Source organism: Bos grunniens, chromosome 16, assembly GCF_055505025.1.
Source record: "Bos grunniens cultivar Pamir isolate PY7600 chromosome 16, Bosgru_T2T1.0, whole genome shotgun sequence".
NCBI classification, from domain to species: Eukaryota; Metazoa; Chordata; class Mammalia; order Artiodactyla; family Bovidae; genus Bos; species Bos grunniens.
This window is the reverse complement of record NC_141180.1, coordinates 49,707,727-49,726,641: the sequence shown is the minus strand read 5'-3', so window position 1 is coordinate 49,726,641 and position 18,915 is coordinate 49,707,727. Positions and strand designations below refer to the sequence as shown.

General features: G+C 42.4%; 1 protein-coding gene across 28 annotated transcripts in view; it reads left to right on the top strand.

The window, feature by feature from the left end:
• SMYD3 (SET and MYND domain containing 3) overlaps window positions 1-18,915 on the top strand; it is a 745,976-nt gene that overhangs the window by 547,551 nt on the left and 179,510 nt on the right. The window contains exon 1 of one of the 28 annotated variants that reach the window (XM_086344977.1): window positions 16,808-17,032. The exons of 26 other annotated variants lie outside the window; for them this stretch is intronic. The gene's annotated coding sequence lies outside the window, so the exon portion shown is untranslated. Of the gene's footprint in view, window positions 1-16,807; window positions 17,033-18,915 lie in introns of those variants that run through there. One more of the 28 variants, XM_086344973.1, reaches the window with a different exon arrangement.

Below are 18,915 nucleotides of genomic sequence, written 5' to 3'. Positions count from 1 at the left end.
TCATTTTTTGTTGAAAGGTTGACGTGATGTAGTGCATAAAAGGAACTGCTGTAAATAGGCCTTTCATAAAGTATGAGGGACTGGGAAGCATCCTGTAGCCCTGTGATTTTTAAGAAGAATCTAGTTTTGGTTGCAGTCTCCATTGTGGTGGCTCCTCTTGCTGCAGAGCACAAGCTCTGTAGCGCCAGCTTCGGTAGTTGTGGCACACGGGCTTAATTGCTCTGAGGCTTGTGGGATCTTCCCAGACCAAGGATCGGACCTGTGTCTACTGCATTTATTGGTGGGTTCTTATCCACTGCACCATCTGGAAAGTCCCTGTAGCCCTGTGATGAGGTCTCAGCCTTTTGGTGAGCATGTACCCTGGGCTGTGGACCTTGCCAGTGCTCTTCAGTTTTATCCCCTCTCTCAGGTGGGACAAGATGGCTGAATTATTCAGCCAAGTTGGAGTAGGATATTTCCCTTCCTGAGGTCACTTATTCTCTGATAAAACCCCAGGAGGACAGGTTCTGGTAAATAGTTTCTCCCAAGAATTCTGTGGTGGTTATCAAAACGGTTCCTTTTGCCCTCCCTCTGCCGGAAACCTGAAAGGGTTTTTCTCAAGTACTCACTGTGAGGCTCTGGTCGAGCTCTGGGAGGTAAAACTCACAAAGGTGTGGGGTCCTCTACGCCTGAGTCCCACTAGAGTTTTTCACTCAGATTTGTCCACACCGAGCTTCCAGCAATTTATCAATTACAGTTTGGGTTTCCTGTGCCAGCACTGGTTTTCATGGAGGTTTCTGCTTGAGGGTTTCTGTTTCCTGTAGGTTGTGATTCTCTGTATCTATCTTTCCAGTTTGGGGGCAGCTGTCTGCCCTATGACCTCACTTCTCTGAGAGTTTTCCGCAGAATCATTAAATTTTCATTTGTTCAGCTTTTTACTTGCTGTTAGGATGGAGTGGCAACCTCTAAGCTCCTTACATGCTGAGCTGGAAACTGGAAGTCTCATCCGTTTTTTAAAACAGGGTTTTGGACCTTTTTATTTTCCTGAAGAAAATGCCAGCAGCAGGACCTGCATAGGCATGCCGTGGTTTCTAGTCTTATAAGAATTTATAAAGAAGGTCTTCATGTCTTATCCAGTAAGCCCCCTGTGACTCTTGTAAATTTAAAGTAAAATCCCAGTTTCTGGCAAGATCTGAAACTGTAGCTTTTTGGGTTTTGTCACATATTTAAAACATCATACCAGAAGTAAGCCCATGAGAGGCATTATTATATATTAAGGGCTACTGTGATTTTTTTTGCTCCCATGGATGCTTCTAGAAACCTAGTGAAACATTGAGATGATTGGTTTTGCAGCTGTTGAGGTCAAACCTTAGCCCAAGATTTTGTGTCTCTGTTTTCTCTTTACCGTTCAGCACAACCAACACGCAGAGTTCTGTTTCTCCTTCCCCTCCACTTCATCTACTTGACATGTTGATAGGAGCTTGGCCAGGCTGCCTGGCAACTGAACCGAAAGCCATATGGCTTGTTCAGGCAGAAAGGATATTCAGGAATAAAATAACCATGTGGATGGCCCTGCACAAAGTCTTTTAATCACAGAGGCATTGAACTTTAGAAAGAGTGTTGTGATCACCTAGTCCTTCCCCTTGTCTCACAGTTCTGGAATCAATGTTAGCAAAATTGTATTTCTGACAACACCAGGATTCTCTAATCATTTTGTGTAGAGTAACCTTGCAAGGTAAGTGATAAAGAGAGATGAGGGAACATGAAAAAGTGAGAAATTCAGCCACTTGCTTGAAGTCCCAAAGGTAGTGGTAAAAACAGAGCAAGAAGTGAGATTTGTGACTTGCATCTCACTGCGAAGTCAGTGGTTTTGAAGCATTTCTTCTTCTCTCCCACCCAAAAAGTCTCCCACTTGACTTTCTTTAGTCAAGTGTCAGGAAATATCTTATGTGAAGTAGATGAGAACAGCTACTGGCCCATATGGGAGGCTGTGTCGTGTGGTGTAGTGTAGAACAGAGACTCCACAGGTGTACTGCTTGGGCGCCTCATCTGCAAATGGAGGATGACCGCTGTCCCTGCTTCAGAGGGTGGCTATGAAGACAACCCAGAACAGTGCTTGGCTGTCTTAAGTCTATGATTCATCCATCCTTTCATTTGCACATTCAGAAGTTTTCATTGAATATGTTACTATATTCTAGGCTCTATTTTAAGCACAGGGTTATGTCCCTGAAGAAAACAGGTAGACATCCTTGCTTTATTGACATGTATACATTATCATGTGTAAAATAGATAACTAGTGGGAAGCTACCGGATTTAAGCACAGAAAGCTCAGCCTGGTGCTCTGTGATGACATGGTGGGGAATGGGAGGCCTTGATATATAACAGAGACCTCCACAACATTATAAAGCAATTATCCTCCAATTAAAAAAAAAGGCATTCTCATTATAAAGATTCTGCCCTGTCTGTGCTCAGTCATGCCCAATTCTTTGTGAACCCATGGACTATATCCCGCCAGACTCCTCTGTCTATCATGGAATTTTCCAGGCAGGAATACTGAAGTGGATTGCCATTTCCCTCTCCAGGGACTCTTCCTGACCTAGGGATCAAACCCATGTCTCTTTTGTCTCTTGCAATGGTAGGTGGATTCTTTACCACTATTCCACCTGGGGATCCCTATTGGTGGTGGTGGTTTAGCTGCTAAGTCGTGTCTGACTCTTTTGCGACCCCATGGACTGTAGCCTGCCAGGCTCCTCTGTCCGTGGGATTCTCCAGGCAAGAATAATGGAGAGGGTTGCCATTTCCTCCTCCAGGGGATCCTCCCGACGCAGGAATCCAACCCAGGTCTCCTACATTGCAGGCAGATTCTTTACTGACTGAGCTATGAGGGAAGCCCGGGGAGCCCCGTTAGTGTTGGTGAAATGAACTTAAGAAAAGACCTGTAGGTCTCCCTCCTCTCTCTTCTTGCCTCTGGGGGTTCTGAGGGTGCAATGTGCAAACCACTACAATAGGTCAGGCATTTTAACAGCTAGAACATCATTCAGAGCTAGAGAGGGGAGGGAAAAAAAATGGTGGGATTATATGACAGCATTTAAATTTTCCGTTACTGACATAAACCCTTCCAGAAATATCAGGTAGAAGAGAAGGATGATTCCTCTGTTTGAGGGTCCAGTTTGGACAGCTGATTAGTGACTTGTCCCCCTTGCCCTCCTTGGCCATCTCGGATGCTCACAGCTGTGTGTCTTGCTTTGTGTCTTATGCAGGCTGATACTGTAGGATGGAAGGCTGAGAAGGAAATTTAGATCCCAAATGCTGACAGATGAAGTGTTCTCTAAAGACTCATCCCCTTTAAAAGTGAAGTTATAACCCAGATAACTTTTCTTAGCCAGCTGATGTGGGGAAAGTGGAAAGCTCCAGAAAATTATTTGGTTGAAAATTATGTTCTTAGGAATCAGGGTTGACTCGGTTGAGAATGAGCCTGTACATCTCTGCACAGAAGCATGAGAACCTTTTTTGTGTAGAGCCTGAGAGAAACCTGAGTGGATAATGAACCCTTCCCAGGTGGCGCTGTGGTAAAGAACCCGCCTACCAATGCAGGTAGACTTTGAGATGCTTGTTCAGTCCCTGGGTCATGAAGATCCCGTGGAGGAGGGCATGGCAACCCACTCCAGTATTCTTGCCTGGAGAATCCCGTGGACAGAGGAGCCTGGCAGGCTGCAGTCCATAGGGTCACACAGAGTTGGACACGACTGAAGCAACTGAGCACGTACTGAATCCTAGTTTGTGATTATCTTCAGTTCTTCTTAGATACCTACAAACACTTGCATCTTATCTAACTCTGCCTTCCCTCAGTAATTTGCAAAGACATCTGGTAGCCACCAAACTGAGTGGATTTTTGAGGGGAATTTTTTTTTTTCTTATTGTTGCCATTTTAAGGGGCTAAATACCATCCAGGAGACCTTTGGCATTCACATGGACTATGTCTCGGGGCAGCTACAAACCTCCAAGTGTAAAAATGCCATATAACATGTAATTTTCCCTTTTTCTCTTCCTAAAAAATGTAAAGTATAATTGAGAAAGTTAAGCAACCCAGATATGTAATGATTCCATGAATTCAGGATTAAAGTAATTTATAAAATTACTATCTGGCTATTGTTTAGACTGATTCACTTCTATCACCAACATTGGTCAGTTGGTTTTCGTGTTAGGATCGTTTTCAGGCAGGAAAAAAGTTTTTTCCATTTTACCCAAGTTTCTGCTTTCATTATGAAGAGCCAAGAATAACAGAGCCTATGAATCAGTCACTAGGTAATGGACCTTTTCCTGTGGACATCAGGCTTATAGCAAGGAGAATTCAAATATCTTTCTCAATAAAATTACAAATGATCACATATCATGTACCCTCAGCATCACATATGCAAGTGTAAAACCCATGAATACTAAGTGTCTACTGTAGTGCAACAGATTAAATTTTGTAAGCTAATACCAATTTCCGCTTGGACTTGGATTTTACCTGCATTCATTTGTTAGCTTTTCCCCCAGAATCATCCTGTCCAGTGCTCTCAAATAAAATATGTAGATTTTACTCAGTTTTTTGTGCATGTCATACCTTACTGTCTAGAAAGAGCCATCAGACAGAGAAAAAAGTGTTGATGCAAGATAATGAGTTAGGGGGCTTTGGACACAAGTATGTTACATGTTGTTGTTTAGCTGCTAAGTTGTGTCTGACTCTTTTGTGACCCCATGGATTGTAGCCTGCCAGGCTGCTCTGTCCATGGGATTTTCCAGGCAAGAATATTGGAGTGGGTTGCCATTTCCTTCTCCAGGGGATTTTCCCAACCCAGGGATCGAATCCATGTCTCCTGCATCGCAGGTGGGCTCTTTACCACTGAGCCACCTGGGGAGCCCTAGTATGTTGCACAGAACACAGTAAATGATGGGAAAACAAACAGAAAGCCCTTCTTAGAGTAGGAAGACATTTTACAGGCCATCAGTTGACTACATTCACCCAACTCTCTTTTCACCTTTGATTTTATAAGTGGGAAAAGTGAGATGAAATAATGTATCTCCCTAAAGTCGCACAATGGAGTCAGGGCTAGGACCCAGGTTTTCTGACTCCTGTGTCTGTCTGTCTTGTTATTGTGCCATGGTACCTTCTGAGACGTTGGCTCATGCTCGTCACAGAAATTTGGTCAGGAGTTGTCAGGAGCCACAGAACATCTGAGCTAGAATGGGTGCCCTGTGTCATCTGTACCACTCCTCACTTGATGTGAGGGGTTCTTTACCATCCTGATGGGTTATTATCTGGCTCCTGAGATGACAGTCCAGCTCTTACGGATTTTCTGTGTGGGATCCCAGTTAGACTACCCTCTGATTTCTGCCCATTTGTCCCAGTTGTCTTCCTTGATGTGTCAAGCACTTTCTATTTTTTAGTAATACAAAGTGAGATAAAACGTGTCTCCTGCCCTCCAGGAGCTTAGTAGGGGAAACTGTCAAATGAATGAGTAATGAGGAGCCAGCAGGATAAGTACTCTGGAGGGGTATGTGCTTTGCTGTGCAGGAGAAACATGTAAATCAGGCTGGAACCAGGTGAGGAAAAGCTACTTGAAGGGGGTGACCCTTGAGCTGGGTTTTGGAATAAGTAGATAAATAGATGAAGAAAGAAGAGGGGGCATCTCAGACGAAGGGAAGAACCTGCGGAAGGGCTCAGAATCATTCTTTAGCGCATCACTTTAGAGATGAGTATGATGATCTGTACAGCTGAAGGTAGGGAGATTTATGGCAAGTGAGGGGAGAGAGGTGAGGAAAGGACGCAGGAGTATGATGCAGCCGCCTGCATCGTGTGCAGCTGTGTTGTCAGAAGAGTGTTTTATAGCCTTCACCCCTCTTAGTGAAAATCACTCAGTCGTGTCCGACTCTCTGCGACCCCACCGTAGCCTGCCAGCTCCTCTGTCCATGAAATTTGCTAGGCAAGGCTACTGGAGTGGGTTTTACCATTTCCTTCTCCAGGGGATCTTCCTGACCCAGGGATAGAACCCTGGTCTCCTGCATTGCAGGCAGATTCTTTATCATCTGAGCCACCTTAAGATGCTTTCAAATTTAACTTGTCCTGCTTCGGAGCATGATGATCAGAAAACTTTAGGTTCAAATCCTGACACCAGTATGAGGCTATTCTAAGCGTTAAGTTTCTTCATCTGTAAGTTGAGGGTGGTAGTAATTTTTCCCAACTTTTGTTTAGATAAAAGGATATGTGGGAACACCTCACATAGTTCCTGACTCACTGTAGCTATTAAAGTCTTTCTCCTCTTTTCCTAAAGTCTCTGTAGTAATTGCACCCAGAGGCCCTGCCTTGGCTGTTGTAAACTCTAACATTAGACTGCTTTGTTTTTGTTTTGTTTTTGGCAAGGATCCTGTCATTTTTACCTAACCACACATTTCTGCATTATGGAGTGAAATTAAACCCAAAGTAAAGATTGCCCTTATTACTTCCTAAGGCTTTGAGAGAGAAAGTGATTAGAAAGGTAAGTTATGATTTTTCCAGATATCCTGCTTTTAGCAGACTAAGAGAGTGAGATGATGAGGATTTCTGAGAGAGTCAGACAAAAAGGTCAGGGAAGCTGCTGAATTTGATTGAAGTATGTGGGGGAGACAGTGTTTATATGGTAGATATATTTTGTTTGAAGAAGGATTTTGAACCTACTCAAGTGTAGTAGCAATATGTCTGGAGCAGAGGATGTGCTTTAGCTAAAAGCACGTGCAAGAAATATAGCCGTCTTAAGAAAGACCCCGAGTGTAAAAGGAAGAGTTGAATTATTTGCAGTGAAATGGAAACTCAAATTAGAAAGGAAAAGCCTTGCCTGGAGAAAAGTTGAAGTTAAAAAGTAAGGACTGGCTACTCTCTAGTCCTGTGCAAGGATCTTTATCAAGAGAGGCAAGGGAGATGTGGGAGAGGAAATGAGACTAGTAGAGCCATGGGAAAGCGGTGAGGGAGATTTAATGATGAACGGAAGTGAAGGAAAGGGTGATGCGTGTGGCTTTGTATTTGTGTATTTGCTGTGTCAGAATAATGACTTTTCCCCTTCCTTCCTTCCTTTCCACAGCAGCCCCCTGCCTTTTTTTTTTTTTGGCTAAATAATCAGGTCTAAATTATGACCATGGTAAAATGATGACAGCAAAGCTCAAAGTGAGATGAACTTCTATGAATAATACTCAATTTCATGGAAAAACTCATCTGTAGTTGACAGTCTTTTCTTTACCTTTGGATTTAATCCCTTTTCATCATCTTCTACACCAATTCTTTTGAAAGTAAATTGACTAGTGCTGCAGATAAACATATACTTATTTGGTTTGATATAATTTGTCTTCCCCTGCATCTTCACCAGCAGTGTTATCCTGAGAATTAGTTTCTATTTCAATAAAATGAGAAATAGATTAAATAGCATGCTGGGATGGTGATCATTTTTTCTAGGTTTTGCTGAAGAGCTGACATCAAATATGTTAAAAAGGCAAAAGGCAGGGTAGTTCAACTGCCTGAAAATGGGTCTGCAATGTTCAAACGGTGACACAGTGCGAGACAGATCATTGCCTAAGAGAATGTAGTTATCACTAGAGCAAGTCAGAGCTTGAGATGGGTAGGCAGAGAATGGAAATTCAAGGGTCAGTTCTTACCACCATCCCTAATCCTTCCCAGGTGTAGCAGAGCAAATTCATTCAGAAGAGAGTAGCAAAGGAGATGAGGAGGTGGGGGAGAGGGTGGGTTGCAGAGAGCGAGGAGGGTGCCTATGAGCCACAGTGGTTTCTAAGGGCTCAAAAGTAAGCAGGTAGAATTAACACCATCAAGTGTAACACTCCATCCACCTAGCTTGTGGTAGGCATTGTTGTTTAGTCGCTCAGTCATGTCTGACTCTTTGGAATCCCATGGACTGTAGCCCACCAGGCTCCTCTGTGCATGGGATTCTCCAGGCAAGAATACTGGAGTGGGTTGCCATGCCCTCCTCCAGATGATCTTCCCGACCCAGGGGTCAAACCTGGGTCTCCAGCTTGGCAGGCAGATTCTTTACCACTGAGCCACCAGGGATTGCCACATCGCAGTTTCCACTTTGTTCTCTCACTTGCTCGGTGCAGTTTATCTAAGTTGTCAGTTTCTCTGAGTACCTGTCCAGTGCCAGCCTTAGGGGCTAACCTGATTTTTGCGAATAAATGTCTCAGATATTTACTGAGCATATGAGTGTGTGTTGTGTGTTGGGCTTGCAGGGGGAGGCCATGGTGAATCAGTTGTTGTTTCTCCTCAAGTCCATTTATCTATTTAAAAAATACTTACAGAGACTTACTGTGTGCCAGACACATTAGTAAGTACAAGTGTGGAAAATGTCTTGATTTATTTACATATCCTCCTGATAAGAAACATACAGGTCAATTGCAGTTTTTACATTTATAAATGATGTTACTATGGACATTTTTCTTGTATGTGCCTCCCAGAGCTCCTTTGCAGGAGGTTGTCTTAGGTAGTGAAAATGAATAAACTATAGCTATACACATTAACATATGTAAATCTTAGCATAATGTTGAGCCAAAAACCAAACACATATAAGTTGCAACACAGTAATAAATCAGTATGATTCCATTCATAAGAAACCAAAAGCATGAAAAATAAACATTATGTTGTATAGGGATACATGCATATGGGATAAGACTATCATAAAAACAAGGGAATAAGTTACACAAAATTAAGACAGAGATAATCTCAGGAAGATGGAGAGGGAATGAGATGGGGGACACACAAAGACTATTGTACTGTTCCACCCATACAGGAAACTCTGGTTCATTTCTGTTTATTTAGTGAGTAAATGGAACCTTGACATACGTTTGTATTAAGTATCATATTTATATTTTTGATATATATTTAATTTTTACTTAGAATATTTTTAGAGGGAGGTGTGGATCATGACCTCAAGAAATTTACAGTTTATTGAAATAGAAAAGACGTATTAGCAAATAAATTCCACAAAGTGCTTGAGAAATATGACTTGTGGTGTTCAGCTGCTTATAGTCCCTTGTAGAGATTAATTTTTACATAATTTCAATTACACAGTTTCAATTCAAAGTAGACTATGATAAATGCCATATAAGTAAAGCGCTATAAGAGTATAGAGAAATGAAATTGATAGGTTATAGGAAAGCTTCTTAAAGGAGGTGTCATATAAGCTGGATCTTGCAGGATGAATAAAATTATGAGCAACATAGATCATGAGGGAAAAATTGTTTTAAAGAGGAGACACTGTAGGGCTTCCCCCCATGGCTCAGGTGTAAAGAATCCGCCTGCCAATGCAGGTGACACCGGTTTGATCCCTGATCCGGGAAGATCCCACATACCCCAGGGCAAAAAGCCCTGTGCCACAACTATTGAGCCTGTGCTCTAGAGCCCAGGAGCCACGATGACTGAAGCCCAAGCACCCTGGAGCCTGTGCTCTGCAATAAGAGAAGCCCCCACGGTGAGAAGCCTGCATTCCACAACTGGAGAGTCACCCCCGCTCACCACAAGTAGAGAAAAACCTGCGCAGCAGTGAAGACCCAGCACAAAATAAGTAATAAATAAATAAAATTATAAAAAAAATAAAGAGGAAACACTGTAAACAAAAATGTAACATCTCTTGAGTACAGGACATGACGGAGGATGACAACGAGGCCAGTGTGACTGAAACTTACAGTCAGTGCTGGATGCAGAGGGAAGAAGGCATGCGGCTAGACTCAGGACCTTTAATGTCATGCTAAAGAATTTTGTCTTTGTTCTGCAACTACTCAGTGGATCTCAGATTTCTCTTTATCTGGTAGCATTTTGAAGAATGGATTGGAAAAAGATGCAGGGGATGGGAGAGTTCGCAGAGAGCCTACCTTGGAAAGTTGCAAGCAAAAGATGAACGTATAAGAAGTAGTGGACAAAACCAATACAATATTGTAATTAGCCTCCAATTAAAATAAATAAATTTAAAATTAAAAAAAAAGAAGTAGTGGAAATGGAAAACAAGGGAGAAAGTGAGAGCTGACACAGAGATATGACCTGATTGGTAATTGAATTAGGAATGATCCACCACTTTCTTTATCTTACCTTTTTGCCCTGGTTTTACATTGACTTCTGCATCAGTCCCATCTTGATCTGCATCCTTGTATTTATTTAATTGCCACATAACAAGCAACTCAGGAAAGGCATTACCAACAGCATTTTACCTGACATCTTTAAAACATTTATCTGGGTATTTGCAACAGATATTTATACCGGGGCAAATGGGTAAGGACTAAGGAGAAATATACTTTTCCTAATTACAGTGTTGATAGCTCAGGATTTGATCACTTATCTCTAGTTTAATCACATCAGTACCTTAACATGTAAAGGTACCTCATGCGCTACCTTTTCTAGTTCCTTTTCACTTAAAAGTATTACATCCATTGGGATTCTCTGGTGGCTCAGATGGTAAAGAGTCTGCCCGCAAGGCGGGAGACCTGAATTCGATCCCTGGGTCTGGAAGATCCCCTGGAGAAGGAAATGGCTCCCCACTCCAGTATTCTTGCCTTGAAAATCCCATGGACGGAGGAGCCTGGTGGGCTGCAGTCCACGGGGTCATGAAGAGTCGAATACGACTGAGTGACTTCACTCACTCACTCATTACATCCATTAGCTGTTTTATTTTTAATTATTCAAGGTAAAGAGGATTATTGTGTTGCTTTTTTTTTTTTTTGATTATTGTGTTTCAAAAAAGTTAAACAGAAAAAAATCTCTTAAAATTTCAATGAAAATCATTGTTGAAAATCTTTCTGAAGTTCCAGGAGCCTTAGTAGGTACAACTTACTAAACACATTTTAACCTTAACTTGGTATTGAGCTTCTAGGCTTCATTTATGGTATGTAGTACTGTAGTTGAAGAACAGGCCCAAAACTAATCACATAATATACTTCAGAAAGTATTTATTGTTGTTCGGTCACAAAGTCATGTCTGACTGTGACCCCATGGACTGCAGCGCATCAGGTTCCCCCGGCCTTCACCATCTTCCTGGGTTTACTCAGATTCATGTCCGTTGGGTCAGGCTTTTGTTATTTTTGCTGTTCATTCTTGAACCCTGAACCCTACATGTAAGCTTGTGTTCCTGACATTTTGTATCCCTACCGCCTCTCCTCAGAATAACATCCTGAAAAATATTTTTAGTTTAAAGATTTTATATAGTTGGAGTCCAGCATATCAATGTAAAAAAGTTTCCCAATTATAGTAAATTCAAGTACGGAAGAAAAAACATCTCACTTTACTTTGTTTCTTTCTCCAAATACACTGGACCAAAGAGGTCTAACTGTCTTGAATTCCTTTTTCGGGAAATAACAACACTGTACCCAAAGGTATTTATTTTTATCACTTTCTGGGGTGTTTTGGGGATTTCATGATTACATACTTGCCAAGCTCCTTTGTTTTAGGTTCCTACAGCCTCCTGCTCAGCCTCTAATTGCTACCTATTCTGTCTGATAACTGCTTTTCTGTTTTGATTCTAGTGCCTTCCTAACAGTAATGATATTTAGTCTTTGCCGTGATAGATCATCTAGGTATGCACTGACCCCGCATTGGGAAAGGTAGTTGCATATGTTCAAAAGGCATTGGCTGGAATGTGGCACCCCAACATGTATAGGGCATTTGGGAAGTTGAGGCTCTTCATTTTAGGAAGAGTTTTACAGCTCTCTGCTGCTGTGGGTAGCCGATGCTTTGTTTGCCTTCAGCTTAGTAAAGCTTGCTCTGTCTACACCGTGTTACAAAACATATGGTTAGTGCATGTTGACTTCCAGTGTTTCTTTTGCACAGAATCTTCGCCATGGTGGAAGCGATGGGGACGGGGAGATACCTGTCTTTAATCAGTAGCAGGAGCATCTGGGGAGCCTGTATCACAACCTGCTCAGATTAGAACAGTGGTAGCAATAGTGCCCACCACACTGTGCTCTCCCCATTTACCTGTAAGCTGCATCTTCATTGATTTGCTTCTGAAAATCAACTCTCTGACTCACTGGACTGAATTATTATCAGGCAGTCATGTAAAAATCATTGTCTTTTTTCCTATTCCTGTCAATCTTTTTTTTCATGACAAGCCAAATACATACTAGAAATCAGTAATTCTCAAACTTATGTTTACTATCCTTGTAACTTTTTTGTTATCAACTTACTATTTCCTTAATCTCCTTTTCATGCTTTTTTCCTTTCTATTTCGTTTTTGTTCCATTTCCCAAAATGATCCTTGCATTTCAGTTTTGTGAACTTATCTTTTATTGATAATGCTTTGGTTTATTTTTTCCCCTTCAAACTGTCTTTGTAATAATAATCTTCACATAGCAATATTTCTGTGTTATTTTCTTTGAAACCAACATTTCTTTTCCTGCCATTGATAACTTACTGATTTTTTTTTTTTCACAAACAGCAGATTAATTCTCTACTCATTGTCTCTAAATTCAAAGTTGGAAACCTTACATATGCAAATTCGGTTCTATTTGCTTTAATTATCAAACTCTGTTTCCTTCAGTGAATATGTTCTGTTTTGCATTTAGATGTTGCTAGAAAATGAGAGCGTACGTGCAAAATAAGGCTGGAGGGAAAGAAAGAATCATTTGGAATTTTATTTTTCATTTAAAAAACTAATTAAAATTGTATAACCTAAGCAAAGGAAAACTTGACTCTCTTGTGACCGTAGGGTGGACTGTTGGATCTCACAAATTAGGAAGTTCAGATGTCTCTTCTTTGTGCAGGCAACTCTGAGTGTGATCATTATAAAGGACAATGCAAAGGAAGTGGGGAGTTTGAATGGCCAGACCACAGGCAGCATAATCTGAGTTTTAATAGTTGGGATTTGTGTATGGTCATGAAGAAGTACTCTTAAAAATATATCTGAAGAGTATACTTGCATTATGATAAGGTGAGCATTAAGTGGACATTTCACTCTCAGATATTTGTATAACCAAGGAATGCAATGCCCTCTTGGTCACCGAGGACTCTGGCTGAGGCTTTAGAAGATTACCCACCTTTGGCAGTGAAGTGACAAGGGTGTTGTAGAAACAACATGCCTTTTCTTTCTCCAAGTCCTGTGTCGTTTCTGTTCGTGTCTTTGTGTATCTTTCTCAGTTCCTTATGTGTTAAGTAGTCTTGAAGGCCAGTACTCCTCTTGAAAACTTCCTAAGATTCTGGAGCATTCAATTCCTATCTGTATGACTTGTCAGGCTAATGATGAGTGGCTTTGAAATCTGTCTGCAGGGTCTCTACCCAAACTATCCTCAAAAGTGCTTTCACTTGGTTCTTTAGAGAGAGCTATATGGTAGGTGGGGGGAAAATGTGAGTTTGGGCTTTAACAAATTCCTTTCCAGGGGAAATTGCACTGCTTAACTGAGTATTGAAAGAAGATACTGGGAACATATGTGCATTAGGTCAGCCTCCAGAGTATAGCTAAATTTGCAAGACAGTTGACTTGGCTCAAGTGATGTAACTTTATATCACGATTGTCCTTTGGGTTTTGAGTGACTGGCAATAGTCTATTTTGTGATGATGGATTCAGAAGATGGTGAAAACAATGGACTGACCGTGGTAGTGAATGCCTTTGAGTGATAGTAAGAGTCAAGGGGAGCAACCTAGTCTGTTGGTGGGAGAGGATCCGAGAGGTCAGGAACTCAGGGCGTGATGTGGCTGTGCTGACACAGACATCCTCAGATACCAGCTGTTTATCGACATCAATTGATGTTCTTCCAGGAACCTGGAGTTCTACGGAGTGATGTTGTATTTTATTCATTCCAAGCTGCATATTTTTTATAATTTTACATCTCTGAAATCGGAATCTGTTTTATATGACTGACAATCTAACCTAGTTTGGTTGTGTGTTTTCCTGCTGCTACTGCTGCTGCTAAGTCACTTCAGTCATGTCCAACTCTGTGTGACCCCATAGATGGCAGCCCACCAGGCTTCCCCGTCCCTGGGATTCTCCAGGCAAGAACACTTGAGTGGGTTGCCATTTCCTTCTCCAGTGTTTTTAACTAGTGGTGTATACAATGGTGTATCTTACTAATTATTGAGTTTGTCTTATAGTTAATAAACTGGGTGGTAATAATGATCTTGCTCCTATTCACTAAGTTTCCTGTGTGCCAGGAGACTTTCCGAGGCCTGCATGTATTATCTCATTTAATCCTCACAATTCCTCTAGTTTATAGCTTTCTGATAAATTCTGGTCTTTTATTTTTGGGCTCTTCCTAATCTAAACTAATTGGCCAATAGTGTAGAAATGCAGTGATGGTGGTTTAGTCGCTAAGTCATGTCTAGGTCCCCCGACCCCATGGACTGTAGCTCACCAGACTCCTCTGTCTAGGGATTTCCCAGGCAAGAATACTGCAGTGGGTTACCATTTCCTTCTCTGGAGAATCTCCCTGACCCAAGGATGGAATCTGGGTGTCCTACATTGCAGGCAGAGATTCGTTACCAACTTAGTCACCAGGGAAGCCCATAGTAATGCAGGCATATACCTAATGTAGCACATTTCATCCCACATAAAAAATACAGATTCCCTGATGTTTAAATGTGATCAAGTGGGAAGGCAGAAGGCATTCATGAAAGAAGAGAAAGCGATCGTGGTTATTTCAGAGAGAGGACCACGTGGGAAGGAGTTCTTTCCAGATTCTGTCTCTGATCCCTCCCTGTGTGAGTGCCTGCAGCTACCATGACAGTCATGTGACAGAGTATCCTCAGCCTCATTTTCTCCTTCTTTCTTCAGCCACTTGCTCTTTTATAGCTGATTGATCTTTCCAGACTGTGCTGGGAGAGAGCATCCCTCTCTTCATGGCACTAATTTGGTGGAGGCGGTAGGCTGCAGTCAGACAGTGGGAGAGTGGAAAATTCAAAAGCCATCCATTTTACTTGACATCTCCCAGCTGGTCTTCAGTAATCCCCAGCAATCCTTTGTGTGAATGATCAGGGGATGGGGAGGCCAGCCCGCCTCTTAGGGCCGTGGAAGAGCAGTGGCCTCGTGTGTTTCTAAATTGACCTGACAGATCAGAGTGGTGCCCTGCATTATTGCAACTTGTATTTTGACAGAGTGACTTATAAAGAAATATGGTCAGTAGTCAGGAAAATAATCTTTGGCTGAGGAAGGCTCAAATTTGTCAGAACTGGAGAGAAACGTGACATTTGTTTTTACTTGCTTGTTTCACTGGGATCACCAGGCAAAATGGTGGAAGGGGTAGCGTTTGCTCCTTGCTCCTGGTGCTTTGGTGCATAGTGAAAGTCGCTCAGTTGTGTCCAGCTCTTAGTGACCCCAAGGAATTCTCCAGACAAGAATACTGGAGTGGGTCACCTTTCCCTTCTCCAGGGAATCTTCCCAACCCAGTGATCAAACTCAGGTCTCTCACATTGCAGGTGGATTCTTTATCAGCTGAGCCACTAGGGAAGTCTAAGAATACTGGAGTGGGTAGCCTATCAAAATCTCCAGGGGATCTTCCCAACCCAGGAATCGAACCAGGGTCTCCCTCATTGCAGGCGAATTCTTTAACAGCTGAGCTTTTGGTACATATAAGGCCCTTAATAAATGAATGAATAAGTCCTCATATCTGAAGGCCCTGGTACATCATCCTTCCAGATCTCACCTTTCAGTGAACCCCCCTCCTAGTCTGTCCTGTGTATAATTCCTCCAGGACCAAGTTTTCCGCTAAGATCAACTACATTTTGCTGCTGTGTGAGAGCAAGTGAATCTGTCCCAGAGAACATGCACTGATCTCTCTGAGCCTGCTTTTTCTCCTCCTGATAATGAAGCCACAGTACTCATAGCTCATTGGTGGACTGGAAAAGTAGACGAGATCCAGTGAGAAGTGCATCCAAGGGCACCGCAGAAGTGTCAGCTGGCTCTCCGGCAGCACACTTAGGTTTAGTCATGGCTTTACTGTGCTGGAAAATTGTGGGTTCAGTGGTGTGAACCCACACCTTGCATTCCGCTTTTCCTGCATCTCCTTTCTGGTTCTTTCCTTTCTTTCTTTTTTTTTTTTTTTTTAAATTGAAGTATACCCTTTCTGGTTCTTCAGAGAAAACAGTTAGATCCTTTTTTTCTCCTCTCCACAATATGGAGTGAAAACAAGGTACATATCAGAGGCTTGTGGACCTTTTTAAACCAAGAAAGAAATGTGGTGGGTATTTCCTACCATCTGGCAAAATCCTAAGCCCCTATTCCTTTTACTTGTTGGTGTTTCCTTTGTAATATCTGCCGTTATCAGATGTCACCACCTTTAACTTTTTAAAGTCAAAGGGGTCTGTATAGGTATTAAGTTTATGCCAGTTTTCTTCAGTCTTAGGAAACGGATTTTTAGAATTGATGATTAAGTCAATATTTTCCCACTTTGTCTCAGAAGGAATTAGAAGTTTGAGTTGTACTTGTGATTCCAGGTTCCGGGTCCCTCTTTAGGCATCCGATCTTCACTGAGCCTTCCCTGACGTGACCCAGCCCAGCTAGGGACCCCTCCACTGGGCATTAGTTCAGTTTGCGTGTGATGTAGTTCATACAGCTGTCTTGCCTGCTGGTCTCAGAGTCCTTGAGCGCAGGGTCTGACTGCATGTCCTGTTACAGTTCTAGAACCTGTCTATGTGATTTGCTGAGTGACTTTGTTGTAGGAGGGAATGGAGATGGGGAGGGAGAGAAAAGGGTGAAAGAGTGGAGGATGTTAAGAGAACTTTTTTTTTTGATTGTACAGTGATGATTGCCTTGGTTTATGAACATTTCTATATGAAAGTCACAAAAGCTAACAGAGTCACTAATGTACTCAGTCCATGATCATTCATTCAGCAGATATTGTTTTAACATACTCATTGTATCAGACCTGTCTGAGCCAGGAGGAGAAAACGAATAAAATGGAAGATCCACCCTCCTGGAAGTCAGGCGTACAGAACTCGTCATACTGTCCTGCATCGAGTGTGGCCGTGGATGTGTGAGCAGCATGGCAGGATTGCTGGCCAAGGGGCCTCACTTCCCAGCCGGGCAAGTCCAAAGGCCTCCCAGGAGGGAAGATTTTTCAGGTGAACCTTAAAGGATCAGTGGGAGTGCATTCAATAGGTGGGAAAAGGAGAGGGGACAATTCTAGACAGAAAGATTGGCCCGCCCCACAGAGATGTCAAGGTATTAAGAGTGGAAAATTCAAAGGCAGCGTGAGAGGCCAGTGCCGGGAAAGAGACTGGAAGATTTGGTCAGGACCAGATTCAAGTCCAGTAGTTAGCCTCTCTCCCTAGCCCAGGGCTTGTCTATCTTTTTTTTTTTTTCTTTCTTTTAAATTTTTTTAGTGTCTCAAGAATCAGTAGAACTTTATTCACTTCCATTCTTTCACCATTAACAGAAAACTGGAAAAAGCAAAAATGTTTTATGTGTTTACAAAGATAAATGACCTCCTTATGCAAGGAAGATCAAAACCTCAAACAATAACAGGGAAGATCTTTTTAAAGCTCATGCTTCAAACCTAGAAGCATTACATCATTAAAAAGCAGAGACATCACTTTGCCAACAAAGGTCTATATAATCAAAGCTAGCTATGATTTTTTCAGTAGTCCTGTATAGATGTGAGAGTTGGACCGTAAAGAAGGCTGAGCACCAAAGAATTGATGGTTTCAAACTCGTGCTGGAGAAGACTCTTAAGAGCCCTTTGGACAATAAGGAGATCAAACCAGTCAATCCTAAAGGAAATCAGTCCTGAATATTCATTGGAAGGACTGATGCTGAAGCTGAAGCTCCAATACTTTGGCCACCTGATGTAAAGACTTGACTCACTGGAAAAGACCCTGATGCTGGGAAAGATTGAATGCAGTAGGAGAAGGGGGTGACAAAGGATGAGATGGTTGGATGGCATCACTGACTCAATGAACATGAGTTTAAGCAAACGCCAGGAGATACTGAAAGATAAGGAAGCCTGGCATGTGGCAGTCTATGGGTTTGCAAAGAGTCGGACATGACTTAGCAACGGAACAACAATATATTGCTTTGTTGCTACAGAGTCCCACACCCTAGCCAAGACTAGCAAGCTTTATTTTCAGCAACGCACGTTACAGAAGAAAAGATATATTTAATCTGCTTTTCCAGATAACCCTCCTCTTCACTTTCTGATGAAGTCTGAATGGGGAGAGGGGTCCTCCCTTAGGAATCTCTGTAGCTTACCACCAAAGTGGTGCAGGGCGTGTGCTGGTGTTTTATCCAGTCACCATCTCAGGCTCTTGGTCAGAACAGAGGCTGGGAATAGTATGCATTTATGTATACATTATGCTGTTTAATTTAAAATGGCACCAGAAGAAAGGACAAATAATTACCTTGTGTCCTTGCCTTGAAATCCCACCCGTCTGTCCTGTGTATCTAAGAGTGGCTGGAGGAAGCAGGGGAAAGGCTGATTACCTCTTAGAGAAGGGGGTTGGGCGGGGATGAAGCGGTGGTTTACCTTCTCTTTTATTTGACTCTGTGTTTCTGAATATAAAGGGGCGCACCTTGAAAGATCACAAGAGGGACTGTCATCCCGGGGCTTCATTCCACATGCTGGACCACAGGAGTAGAGTTGTGACTCTGTCTAGTCTGGTGTCCTTTCTTCCCTGGCTCCCGCTCACATGGATCAACAGGCAGTGTCCAGGGATCGGGTAGGTGTGGAAAACCACACAGGGATTGACCCACTGAAGTGCTTCCTCAACCGTGGCCATTGCCTGCCAGAAACAGCTTCAAACCCTAGTCCCCAAATCACCCTAGTACAGGTTCGTGCAGCTTGTAGAGGAGCCCTGCACACTTCATGTGGTATAAGGTGAAATATATGCTTATGGGGTTTCACTCCCTGAGATGTCGGGTGTGATCAGGATGATAAACCCTCACCTGCCAACATTTCTCCTGGAAAGAATACTCACCTTAATTTCTACATGGTGAGCGTAACCTTAGC